This window comes from Prunus avium, chromosome 7 (assembly GCF_965620075.1).
Source record: "Prunus avium chromosome 7, drPruAviu1.hap1.1, whole genome shotgun sequence".
NCBI classification, from domain to species: domain Eukaryota; kingdom Viridiplantae; phylum Streptophyta; class Magnoliopsida; order Rosales; family Rosaceae; genus Prunus; species Prunus avium.
In genome coordinates, this window is record NC_142290.1 from 19,584,562 (window position 1) to 19,599,160 (window position 14,599).

The 14,599-nt window shown below is 36.4% G+C and overlaps 1 pseudogene across 1 annotated transcript; it reads left to right on the plus strand.

Annotated features, from left to right (window-relative positions):
• The first annotated feature begins 1,054 nt into the window (after positions 1-1,054).
• LOC110747199 (uncharacterized) lies at positions 1,055-4,435 on the plus strand (annotated as a pseudogene). The gene is made up of 9 exons (XR_015837092.1): positions 1,055-1,371; positions 1,442-1,502; positions 1,851-1,944; positions 2,022-2,153; positions 2,396-2,652; positions 2,954-3,186; positions 3,288-3,384; positions 3,478-3,573; positions 3,854-4,435. The product of XR_015837092.1 is annotated as an uncharacterized LOC110747199 (transcript).
• Positions 4,436-14,599: the final 10,164 nt, after the last annotated feature.

The window sequence follows — 14,599 nt, forward strand, 5'->3', positions numbered from 1 at the left end:
GACAGCCAAATCAGAAAATATATATATATGAAGAAAAAAAACATATTATAAAAAAGAAAAAGAGAGGAAAAAAAAACATAGGAAAGAAAAAATAGAAGAGAACAACAACATTAGCAAAAAAATCCCAAACCTTGCAAAAGGATTGGGTCTGAATCTTATTGCCGCAAGAGAGACTTCAACAAACAGAGCTTATAGTTTTGAATTGAATTGCTCCTCTCCGCTCTTTATTAATAGGGTTTCTATATAATATGCTATACTGATTCCGTATTGGGTAAGGCCTTGGGCACGTTTCTTTTTTTTTTTTTTTTTTTTTGCCTAGTCCAAAACGACGTCGTTTTGGGCTAGGACTTAAAAAAAAAAAAAACAGAGCACGCACTATGCGCACAACACAGTAGCGCAACAAAAACAAAGGCACAGCAGCTCATCAAATAGAATGGAGTTTCACTCAGGCAAAAACACAAACAGTTGGTGGGCAAACCAGAGGGGCAAAGTGCGCCACCACCATAGTGTTTTCCGGCGAGGGGAGGTGCAACTGCACCTCCTTGCGCCTCTGTGGGTCCACCACTGCGCATGACAATCCAAAAGTTGAGAGGCTTGGCCTTTCTCAATTATATTAATTATTAATAAATAAATAAACAAATAAATAAATAAATAAATATATATCACTACAAGAAAATTACCCTTTTGCGACCAAACTTATCAGCGACGAACTATTATTGGTCGCTGATAGGGTGATTCTGCGACCAAATTTCTAGAGTTGGTCGCCAATAGTTTATTACGAATTCCAAATATCAAATTTCAACAATGGACAATTACCTACGAAATAAGTAAGAATTGGCGACCAAAGTTTTTGGTCGCAACGTTAGAACCTACGACGACTTTGTATTGTTGGTCGCTAAGCACAAGGCGGGAGATGAAAGAGTGGGCGCGGAAATCATGTGACAAAAAACGTGGTCGCTAATTACTATAATTTTGGTCGCCAAGTATTTTGTCCTTTCAATTTTTGGTGGCCCTCCCCCACTTGTTATTCTCATTTTCGCATGAGCCCTTTTTTTTTCCACCAAATTTTCTTTCTGCAATCTTTTAATTTCCAGATCCCTCTCTTCTTCCTAACCCCAAATGCTCTCTCTCTCTCTCTCTCTCTCTCTCTCTCTCTACCCCAAATCTTTCTTTCACAGTCTCTGACCCCCAATATTCTTGCCCTCTCAAACAAAAACCTCTAACGTTCTCTCCCATCTAGAAACCATCTTCATTCCCAAACCCTCTCACTCTTAAGGCTCCCTGTCTCTCTCGCACTACTATTTTTTCAAGATTTTAGCCTGAAAATTCAATCTGAAAACTGATGGTGCTTCGTTCCCAAACGCTTTCAAGGTAACCCCCTCTCTCTCTTTCTCTCTCTGTCACTTATATTTTCAAACAATGCTTAATTTAATTTTTGCAGAAATCTGGGTTTCGTTTCTCCCTCTTCTTTCCGAAAACCCTCTCATGCCTGCACTCTTAAGGTAACCCTCTCCACTCTTATATTTCAAAGAGTGCTTAATTTAATTTCTGCTATTTTAATTGGAGAGCAAGTGGCTGTGCAAACTGACATCATAAAAAGTATGAAATGGGTCATCTTCTTTTTGGGTTCTAATGATGATGATGATATTGAAGAAATACCTTCTAGTGATGAGGAAGATAGTGTTCATAGTGATGATTATAGTGATTTAGATTGATAAGGTAGTGTGTAGTGCTTTAACTTATAAATGATAAGGTACAATTTATTTCTTATTTATTTATGACTTTAGGAAAAATAGAATGTTATTTGAATGTAGTATGTTTCTCTATTTATGTGTGTGTAAATGTGCCAGATGTTGAGTAAGAAAGCTGTTAGTTTAGGCAACACTAACAATAAGAGGAAGCAAACTGCATTTTCAGCCTCAACAGAGGGTTCACGGCAACAGGGTAATTGCATTTTATTTCATTCTTTGGCTTTTTTCTGCACACTTCAGTTCCTTATTTATTTATTTTTTGTCTTCTAGATGATGTAACTTCTTCACGTGTGAAGAAAACTTCAACTCAACAACCACCACAGCCACGTGAGCTATCACAAGAATCAACTCTGACACAACGATTTCCATTATTTGCCTCAGCAGGGGGTTCACGACAACAAGGTAACTGCATTATTTCTTTGTTTGGCTTATTTTGTGCACTTATGTTTCTTATTTATTTAGTTCTGGTCTTGTGGACGATGGAATTTCTTCTCATGCAAAGAAAACTTCAACCCCACAGGCACAACAATTTCCATTGTCAGCTTCAGCTAGAGGTTCACGGCAATCTGGTAACTACATTTTTTTTCCTTCTTTGGCGGTGCACTTCAGTTTTTTAATTTTATTTATTTATTTTGGTCTTCTAGATGATGGAACTTCTTCACATGCGAAGAAAACTCGTGGCATAACTGTGGGGGCTGGCACTTGTGATGTTGTTAAAAAGTCCAAGAAGTTGATTCCAATACGATTGGATCCATCACAGAACTTGGTAGCGAGTGTTGAGGCTCAATATTTGTTCGTGTCTGAGATTGGGTTAATCACTCGCAACAAAGCTCCATTGAATGTTCTTGGGTGGAAAAAAGTGACTTTGGAGACGAAGCGGGATATGGCAATTGCATTGCAGGTGAGTTATTTAATACTGCTTTGTACATTTGGTCTGGAACATAATCTCTCAATTTTGGTTTTTTTTACTTTTTGCTTTATGACGAAAAAGTAAACCAAGCCTTTAATGTTAATAGACATATAAGAAAAGAATTGTTAGAGCTGGTGCAATACATATATGTACTTGTTTCCTTTCTGGCTAAGTTGTGTATACAATAGTGAAATTGTAGAGTTGGATTATTATGATCTCCTTTTCTGTTTCTAGTTAGATTAGAATAAGAAGAGTTAATATGTTTACTATTTTTACGGTTAATTGATAATAGTTCAAGTTTGAAGTGGACTTAACGGATCCAGCTATGTGGAAATTTATTGATGACCATATGAACTCCACTTATAATGATTGGAGAGCAAAACTCCACAAGCACTATAAGGAGTATGCTTCTGACCCTGAAGTCGCACGGGCCACACCCCCCCTGGAAAGGTCTTTGGTTCTCAAAGGACTCTAGAAGAGTGGCATTATTTGGTCGATAAGTTGTACACGGATGAGAAATATCAGGTATCTTTAATTAATTGTAGGTTATATAGTTTTATGATATCTTATATTTGTGCAGTTTAAAGTTTTTGATTTAGAACAATTTATGTATGTTGTTAAAACAGAAACGATGCAAAGCCAATGCTGAGACAGGAAAAGGAAAAAATATGATCATACAGGGGTTCACGTCCCTTCCTAAAACATATGGAAGCTGCTGTAGAGGTTATAATTTTCCTTTCATTTTAATCTTGCTTTTTTCTTTTAAATTTATAACTGCAAGTATTTCTCATTTTAGTTTTGGTTGGGAATATGTAGAAGAGTGAAAATTCTACATACATTAGCAACTGGAACACCTTGCATATGTATAAGGATAAGGCCGTGTGGATCAATGAGGCTGCTGAAAGTAAAGGGGTAAGGAATAGCTATCTAAGCATGTGAAATTGTTTATTATGTTCTTGTTAGAATATTTGTAGGTCTTCTTTGTAGGATTACAGCAATAACAGTTCAATGTTGGTATTGACTATTGAGTTACCAAAAATTATCAAATATGAAGCATTGTTGTTGTTCCTGAATATTATTCTTGCATGAAATAAAGCAGATATTTCTTTGTTGAATTGCTGATGCTGAAAGCATTTTAGTGTTCCTCTACACTTTTATATTGCTCTTATTCTTATCTTGTTTCTTTTTGTAGAAGAAATTGATGGAAGATTATGAGAAGGCCAAGCAAGAATTGGCAGAGAGTTCAAGAACTGAACTAGATCATATCACGGTCTCTAAACAACAGCAATTAGAGATCATGACTGCAGAACTTGGGGTTGCAAAGGGAAGAAGGATACGAGGCTTGGGCTCTAATCTGCGAGTGGAGAGTTCACGTGATCGAACTACTGCTACTTCCTCTTTGGCTACAGAGCAAAAGGTGGAGGAGCTTCAGGGCACAGTTGGTGAGTTAAAGGGCACAGTAAGTGAGCTTCAGGGCACAGTTGGTAAACTTTTGGGTGTTATTGAATGGATGCGAACCCATGTGGGTGCTCTGCCCCCAGATATGGATATGGGTGTTCCTCCTCAGCATGTTGGTGATCCAACCTACGGTGATGATGATGATGACAATATTAGTTTGGGTCACTAGTTTTTGGTTTTACTGAATTGTCTTGATGATATAGGCTTTGGCTAGTTTTTGGTTTTACTGAATTGCCTTGATGATATATATCCTCTTGTACATGTTGAACTTCTAAAACTTTTATTAATGCCAGTCAATTTTTGTTACTTTTATTTACCTAAATTTAATGATTTCCAAAATTATAGTTTTTTTTATGGACTAATATAAAGTATAAAAGCTTAATAATATCCCAAAATGTGGAAATTACAATATGTAAATGAACAAAAGGTTAATATTATCACAAAACAAAGACAAATATAATAATTAAACACACTTAAAATAAACATTTTAGCGACTAAATCCGGTAGTCACCAGAACCTGTAGGCGACGAACCAATTTAATTGGTCGCCCGATCCTTCCTCAATTCGCGGCAAATTTTGGCATTTTCGCGGCAACCTTTCTTTATAGACGACCAACTAATTACTGTTAGGTGACGAAACAAATTGGTCGCGTAAAGATTTTGGCGACGAAAACAAAGTTTCATCGCCTGATACTTTCAGCCAAGAGCCTTAGGCGACCAACATAGCGACGAAATAATGTCGTCGCGAAATTGTTTTGGCGACGAAATATAACCTTTTAGCGACCAAAGATGGTGGTCGGCAAAAGGGTTTTTTCTTGTAGTGTATATATATAGAGTAAGCCGAGTCATTTGTAAGCAGGGGGTAAGTTAGCTTTCAGTTTCAAAGTTCTCTCAGATTCCAAACCTTGAGAAAACACTTGTAAGAAATGAGTGCTTTGTGTGCTTCAATCTTTCAATAAAATCTTCCAATCAAGATTTTCTGTAAGGTTTACAACCTCACTATTTTCAAAAGTTAATCATTAATTTCATGATTCACATTCTAATCTCCATGTATGTTTTTACATTAAGTAAATTTTATTACAAATTGTTTATTTTCTACTTCTTAGTTGCTCAAGTTATTTTCCAAATAAATTACTCTGTCATTCTTTACATCCTTCTATCCCCCTGAGCTCTAGCCCCCTTTCTAGTTCTAGCATATATATTATATTTGAAGCACAAAGCCTTGTGTCTTTGGGTCATGCATAACCAAGAAGAATAGCACACCTACAAATTATTCATATAATATTATATAATGTAGGTGAAGACAAGTTGTGGCTTGAAAAGTTCTTTGAATTAAGAGAAATTGGCTGCTTTACCCCCCGGCTCACCTAATTTATTCACTAATATCTTTATTTTCAAACCCAATCACAAATGCCCCTTAAAAAAACTCCCTATTGACAGCCTATTGACCATCTTTCACTTTTGTTTAGTCGTTCTGAGCTCTCTCAAATCCTCTTTCACAATTTCTCGGTCTCACTCACTTAGCCCTCCTCTCCTCTCTTCTCTTTATCTCGCTCGCACCCACATCTGCGACGGTCACTGTCACCTCCTCAGAAATCGTAACCCACATTAGCGATGACGACCTCACCTTTTCCACGTCCATCTCTCACTCTCTGTCACCTCTTTCGACCTCCATGCCTAGAGATGGCATCTCAGGTAGCCAGCTCGGCTTTTCTCCTACACATTTGGGTTTTCTTCTCCTTCTTTCAATTTCATACACGGGTTTAAATTTTTGGTGCTTGATGTGAGTTCAAGTCCCTCCAAGTCAAATTTGGGTGAGATTGTACAAAAATTTGTTGAAACATAATTATGGGTTTAATTTAAAATTTTACTCTCTATTTATAATTAATATTTTCAGCTTGTGTAGAGAATGTTATTTCAGTGGGATTATACAAGAACTTTTTGAACCAAAATTTTGGGCTTGTGCAACAAATATTTCTCAGTTTGTCTTAAGGAATATTATGCTTGAAGCTTGTCCAGTCTACAATGATTTTGAAGATTTTCTTCTGCTTATTGAATTTGATTACTAAGTTAGGTTTTTATTTTGACAAAAACAATTGAAGAAACATAGTTATTTGGTTCAATGGTCTCTTGGTTCAATGATCTGAATTTGTTTTGTTATGTTTTGGGATGTGATTTTTGAATGAACTACATAAATTGATTATGTCTTGAGGTGGAGGATATCTTCAAAAGTGATTGTGGAGTTTGTAAGTTTTATGAGAATCCCAATATTTTAACATAAGTTTGATTCTGTAAAGTTGGCATATGTTGGATCTTGGTTTTCTCTATTTTTCGTAATTCAATCTTGGATATGTTTTTGGTGCAGTCTACAGTCCTCAAGGTTGGTATCATGCCAAGGTTGTGTTGGTGCCGTGAAAAGGGTTCTTGGAAAACTTGAAGGTTTGTTGACAGCTCTTGCATTTATCCAGTTCCATTGTCTTGCTCTTCTTCTTCTTTGAGACTGTGCTTGTTTAACTGTTTGAACAATGCCAAATGCACTATTGATGATTTCCTGATTTGTATCTTTAATTGTTTCACCCATGTTTATAATAACTTTTATATTGCAATTGAGTAGTATGAAATCGTGTGCATGAATGTGAACTTTAATTTTGCAATAGTATTGTCTTGTGAAAGCTTGCTATATGAAGAATTGGGTCATTTAGAAAAGCCAACAATCTATATGAAGATATGATTCTTGAAGGTAGTCCTTCACTGGAGACACCATAGATAGATTTCTCAGAGGTAAATATAACTTAGCAAACTTCAAGCTCAGCTCTTAAATGATGTATATCATAATTTTTTTTTCTTTCTTCTATTAAAAAATGTATATCATATTGCAGTTTTACATTTATCCACTCTATTTGTTGTAGTGCCTTTAAATGTATGTGTATGACACTTGTAGTGCCTATAAATATGTCTGAACTTGTTTTGGTATTGGTTTCTGAATCTGTTTTGGTATTGGTTTCTATTATGAATTTTGGAATTGGTTTCTGTTTTGAAATTGATTTCAGTTGTGATTGAATGTTATGTTTTTGTTTCCATTGTGATTGAATGATTTGCTTCTAATATGCATTTTTTATCCGTTTTATACAAATGGAAGATTGTCTTGTTTCAAGTGGCAGCGTTCTGTTGGGGAGGAAATTGCTAACTTTCAGCTTAAATTAAGTTCAAATAGGAGATGTCGTCGAATTTTGCTAATGTGTTAAAATTCCCGACCAAGAGGAGATGTAAATTTTTTATTTTTTTGCCACTTTCTTATGTGTATCTTAAGATGTAATGAGATAACAATGTTAGTTCATCAATTTATGAAAGTCAAGTTAGAAGGAAATTTGTGAATCTCTAGTTTCCATGGTTTTAAAATTCTCCTTGCAAAGAAGAAAAAAAAAAATACAAATGTAACCAAATCAATGATTTAATTGGCAAATGTCATGACAGATGAAGGAAACATGCATCTAATGCTTACGAAATGAGCTTAAGTCACAACCTATACAACAAAAACATTTTAAATGGCGGATTCATTTTGTTTATACTAGTTGAGCTAAACCTTTTTCATTTTGAACCAAGTATCTTAGCCTAGTCTCTTTGAATACAAATAGAAAAGGGAAAAAGAGACTAGATCCTTACCCTTGATGACCTTTTCTTGATTTCTTAAGAATGAACACCTTTGTTGGAAATACCTTTACTTTCTCTTGATTTTGACTCCTTCACCTTAAGGCTCCAAGATTAGAGTCCTCTACCTCACCACACCAAATGCTCCTAGAGATGAAGAGAAGGCAATCAAGAAGTATGGATGCTAGTCTACTTCTTGATTGGACCAATTTTTGGTTTATGGAAGATGAAATACAAAGATGATCACTCATAAACCAAAGTAGGAAACCAAAAACCCTAACTAGGTTTTCTCCAACACTTAGCTTATATAGGACAACACAAAAGACAATTAGGTGGGTATTTGGGGCTCCATTTGGTCCATTGGTCATGTCATCTTGTGCCACTTATCCCTTGAGCCCAATAGCCTTCTGGGCTATTTTGTCCATTTCCTTTTAAATCATATTTAAATCATATTTAAAAGCCCAATCCAATATTTCTTATAAATTCCATAATTAATCTTTTAATTATAATTTAACTATTAAATTATAATTATATTCTTACTTAATTGACCCGGTCGAACTATTTGACTTTGGTCAATTGCTCTAGTCAACATGTTGACTTTTTACCGTTGACTTTGGTCAATTGCTCTGGTAACATGTTGACTTTTTACCGTTGACTTTGGTCAATTGCTCTGGTCAACCATTGACTTGTGTCTCCTCATTTCATTTCTCCTCATTTGTACCTCTAATCACATTCTTTGGGTGTGCAGATCCGTAGGTTCACTTTAGGAAGGTAGTGGGTTAACTCAACTCCTCGGAGATGATATACGAATTAAATTCCACAATTAAATTCTTCCTATTAATAAAGGTTAATTGAAACCTTTTAGGACATCCACAAACCATGGTTGTCGCCTAGCAGCAAGTCACGGTTATCCGAGCTAAATGAGATATTGTGAAAGAACATATTCAAATTGGAATGACCGTGCAATTGAATCCTTTCCTTATTCACATTGCTTGTGTATTGCTACTGTATTGCCCCCCCATATATCTTTTTTTTGTTTTAAGTCTGTATTGCGGGTATGAAGGTGGGGATGGCGGACAAAAGCTTCACGGGGATGGGGATGAGATTGGCATACCCACCCCCGATTCAACCTACTGAATCAGAAAATTTGAATACACAATATAGGCCCAAAAATGACAGATTTTAACAACAATTTAGCACATAGAATACGCAATACATACCAAATTATGAAAATTTAATAGAATTCACAATCCACAGAACACCAAATCCAATACAAATACAATTTAAATTCACACTCTATAACAAACCAACACAATTCATAATGTATGTCCAACATTAGGTAGTGGAACATTTTTTTGCAGGTGCTTTTATTGTGGCTTGTGCCACTGCACCTTGAGCATTTTCTCCTTATGATATCCTCTCCTTGCGAGGGAATTCTTAGCTTCTTTCGTTGGCCTGGCTTGACCTTTGCATTGGGAGGACACATAACTCTACTTTGGACATCTTCATGAATAAACCACAGCTCCTGAGGCTGTATCAGGTAGATGGTATCCGAATAAGCATCCAACCATGTATTTCGAGTGTAACATTCCTATCATCCGATGAACTACAAAGGCTATGACTCTTACGACTTGAGTAGCCAATCAATTGGCCAACATGGTGACCACAACCATTATGGTCCACATAGTTTTACCTATCAAGGTGGGTCTAACAACCAATATGACTCAAGTAGCCAATTTGGTGGTCAATATGGTGAGTGCCACTGTATTAGCGAATATGAACTTATGAACCAAAATGGTTCAAATGACCAACATGGCTTTGGTTGCCAAACCAATCAAGTGGCATGGGGCCAATATCCTTACTCACATTGCCAATACAGTTTCACCTGTATGTACAATGAGCATAGTTATTGTTCCCACCAAGGAAATCATCCTATTGGCTATGAAGGCCAATAAAATCTCAAGGTGGGTGAGTGGTCATCTGGTGGCCTTACCCACATGGTTGAATAATATATAAATGAGATGAAGGAAACATCTAAGATGGATGTTTTATTAAAATTGTTAGTAGATGGATTGCAAACATCCCATGACCTTTTCGTCCAAAGTTTTTTTGAGATTTCATCTTGACTTAGCCAGTGAGTCGAGGGGCAAATTCTCAACCCCAATCTTGATTCTTAGTCAAAAGTGGAAAATCCTCATATGGTTGCAATTCGGCCACTCGTTCCACCTACTCCTCTAGAGGAAAATGAGGTTGGTAGGGAATATGAGAGTGAGAAAGAGGTGGATGAGACGACCTTAAAATCGACTATTCAAGGCGACCTTCCTATTGAGAACTTGACATTGGTCATGGAAAATGAGTCCACCCAAAGGGATGAAATTGAAAAGGCGGTTAACGTTGAGGATGGAAATATCATCCAACCCAAGGCAACCATCCTAGGATGTAATGGCCTACAAGCTAGTGAAAGAGAAGGTCGGAACACGACCTAAGGTGAAATCATGACAGACATGAATGTAGGAGAAAAGCTTGACATTGTGAAACCACAATTGCAATTGGTCAAGTTTATCGAGCTTGAGCCAAAGATCAAGATTGGCCAACCAAGTGGACTTGGGGGCAGTGGCGGATCCAGGAATTTCCTCTTCGGGGGTCAACGTATAAAATCTCACAAATTTTTTTAGACAAATCTAGAATACACCATATTATTATTAACCAATCTGCAAAGATTGCTTGACGAAAAATGTGAAGAAAATTAACACAAAAACCATACTAGCTAAGTATAATAAAAAAAAAAATAACACACACAAAAACTAAACTAATTAACCAAAACATTCTTGATTACTTAATTAAAGCATACAAAAGCTAAGGACATACAATAATCATTATTAATTAATTTAAAAACATACAAAAGCTAAGTACATACAAGTTGGAAAAAAAAAAAACAAACAATAACAACATTATGGCGAGCTTCATGATTCCACAATAGAAGACTTTAGTTTGACCCTCTGGATCTCCTCTCTTGGGTTTTCTCGTACCGCTTCTTAGGGCTCATTACTTGAACTTCCAAATATCACTTTCTTAGTTTTAGCAAAACTTGGATCTCCTCACGTATATTTACTCGGTTGATCCAAGGCCTTCAGTTGCTCTTGCATGTCCTTAGGGTAAAAATCTACCATCTTTGATAGCTTTTGATTCTCTTCTTGCAATATTTCAAGCTAGTGTCGCATCTCCTCCAATTAGAAAAGAGAGAGAGAGAGAGAGAGAGAGAGAAGAAAAAAAGAGGAAAAAAAAAAGGAAAAGATGAGAGAAGGAAAAGAAAAAGAAAAAGAAAACAAGAATTATTATTAAATTAACACATTATAATGGCCCATAGGAGAAACTTTTTAAATAATTTACCCATTAACCATTATCATGAAACCAGGCCTTAGCCCATTAAGTTGGAGTCTATTTGTTTTTAATTACAAATCAAGACCAAACGTGTTTGACCAAAAAACTTAAAGACCAAACGCGAGTTTCACCTAAACTTAGTGGCTTTACCCACGTGACAATGACATCTTCTTGCTTCTTTTTTTATGGATCAGAACACGACATCGTTCAGTGTGTTTTGAGAAGACAAAAAAAGTCAGAAATCCTCATCTTCTTCCTCGCGCTAACAGAGCGCCTCTGCAACGAGGTAGCCGCCTGCAAATCAAGCAATTGCAGGGGTCACATTTCTTCTCCCCAAGCCATGGTTTCTGGTTTGCAGGGGTCAATTGACCCCCTTTGCCCCAATGTGGATCTGCCACTGCTTGGGGGGCATGAAGGGTTGGCCAAAGTGATGGTCGGAAGTCATCTGGGTCGTACTAGTTAGCCTAGTACTTCAACCCATCGCTAACGAAATGGTAAGATCCATGTTGAGAATAAGAAGGGCTCCAAGCTTGGAGTAAAACATGGTTGGCCACCACCACAGTCTCCATGAAAATGTTGTTCTACATGGCCACCTACTATGTAAGCCATTAAGATTCTAATGAAGGTTATGGTTCATTCTTGAACAAATTGGCCACTTAGTTATAAAAAAAAATTAAGAATTAAAAAACAAAAAAGATGAAGTTGGTCTCCTCATATGAGATTATACTTTGGATGTTGCCTAATGTCGATGTTTCTCATGGCAGGCTCAAAATTGAGTTCCGTCGGCACAAGATGAGTAGTGCCTTGACTTCGGTCACGAAAGTTGAAGCTTGTGATTTGTGGGCGAAAGATGACTTCGGGGTATGTGCACCACCCAAGTAATCAGCCGGAGGGATTCACTAGATTATGTATGGCCGTGTACACTAGGATGAATCCTAGAAGAGATTAAGAATTTGAAGAGTCTAGACTTCATTTAGAATTGGAGACATGCATGGTTGGTTCACTTCCCATGAACACTCAACCACAAAATGTTCCGAACACTAAACCAAGCCAAAATTAATTTGGTTGACCCACGTGATAGGACCAACCCCAAATTTCCCCTTGGAATCCGTGACGAACTCTGTTACCCGTCCGACATCTGGCCGATGTAGGACCCAATTTACTAAAAAGCCCTCTAGCCCTAATTTAAACTGATAGACAATTCGACTTCTATTCAAATTTCAGCAGTCTCCCCTATAATTGGAAAGCTTCCCAATTTACAAGACCTGCAAACAAATGCCAGAATAATCCCAACTTTCAGCATGCAAAAGAAAAGACACACACGACAGTTAAGACTTAATCAAATGGCCTAGGCCCTCTACACTAGACTTAAACAAACTAGCAGAGTGACCAAATAATTAAGTTTACAACTCGGGGAAAAGGAAAGTAGAGAATGATAAAGGAAAGTTCCTATGGTGCAAGCTTACGGAGCAAACAACGATGATGCCTTGACGTGGTGGCCTCGGCCTCAGAAATTTAGAACCTAGGGGGAGTAATGCAGAAAATGTAAGTGGATGAAAACAAAGCTTTAAACATAAGTTGTAAGCAACATAATAATCCCTTCCGTTTTAGAAAATAATGTCGAAACACCATACAATAGATTTCTTCGGTAAACTTACATATGTATATCATTCAAAACTTGAAATGCATCAATTCAATAGACTCATATCATAACATACTATAATTCAAACCATATATTAAATGCACTCTAAATTTCTTGGAGACCATTGTAAAACAATAAATTGAAAACCTTCAAAGTAAAACCCCTTTACTCAAGCCGTTTCAAACACATAAACTTTTTCAAAAATCATTTATCAACCTTAATCCTTTTCATACATAATTAAGCATAATCCACTTTTCCCCGCAACCATACCCTATCGAAGGCGTATGTTGCAAAGCACCATAAGTGAATTGTCAAATATTCATACATGTGCAGAGTATCCTCAATGCACTTGCTCAAGAAACCTCAAGCTGGAAAGAAATCCACACATATTCCCACACAAATACCCATATACCCACATATATATATATATATATAACCTAATTAAACAATTAAAGTTTCGAAAATGGTATTCGAAAGTTAACATCTCTATCGGCAGTTTTAAATTCAACACAATAGCCCTATTTGATTCAAGCACAGACCTAAATTGCATACAAGAAGGATTAATTCTTACCGAATATTATAAAAAGTCAAAAGAATCCTTAGGAACTGCTTCTAGCAAACCACTTCAATTAAGGTATGAAATTCCTAATGCTCATCTGTGTCAAAATAAGGTCTGCTTCAAAACATCATTTGTTTCTAGTAAAAAATATAATAGACAAAGTTGTAAAACCAGGCCCTAAGCTCTAAAAGCCTACAAAGGGGGGGGCGGGGGGGGGGGGGGGTGAAGTAGGCGAGAAGAAAAAGACTACCCTTTTAAAATTAAACTTCTTTAAAAGCATACAAGCACAAACACAAACAATTTTGTGGTTAATAAATTCAAACTAGTAATAGCGGAATGTAAAAACACACGAGAATTGTTTACCTCGAAAACCTAACAAGGGCAAAAACTAGGGGCACTAAGCCATGAGAGATCCAATCTACTCAACTAAGAAATACAAGAAAAACGAAAGAAGACTTAGCTCATCTATCACCTATAGGCAGCTACAATCCAACCTTTCAACAAACACCTTTTCTTTATCTCTTAGCAGTAAATCCTCTCAAGAGCACCAAGCTCAAGTGGCATGTAGTTTGATGTATGAAGTGAGTTATGGTTTCACAGATTCATCTATCTTAATCACAAAGTATGATTGAGCCAGGCAAATGAAACCTAAGTGTTGTGATGATTAAACTAGAAGTAATGAACTTGAAGCATATAGTTTAAATCAAAATAACAACAATGAAACAAAATATTTAGCCGCAATAAATATTAATCAACGTTGGAGACAATTTATGCGCATGCAATCATACACATACTCTCAAGTGTTGAAGTGGCTGAAAATAAATGGAATGTTTTTGAATGCTCAAGAGCACATATGAAAATTCTTTTCAAAAACAAATAAACCGATTTGCTTAAGGTGTATATGGGAATGAGCAGAAACTGTTGTTTTTATGGAAAAAAAACCTCTAATGGAAGAGAAGAACTTCACACGCATATATAGACCTTTCTTTGAGAAGCCAGGACTCAAGAGAAGAGAAAACAATATAAAAGAGTAGGGTGTACTGCTCAAGAAGAATAATTGAATGAGTTAAAACCTGCACAACTAGTCGTTGAGTATTTTTTATATTGAAAAAGTTTTTTCAAATAATAATAAATATTATCTTATGAAAACAGCCAAGAGAAGGAAAGAGACGCCTATTTCCAAGAAGGACTAGCCGACAAGAAATAAGTCATTAAATTGATGAGTTTTGGGACAAGGAGCCGCATGCTTCT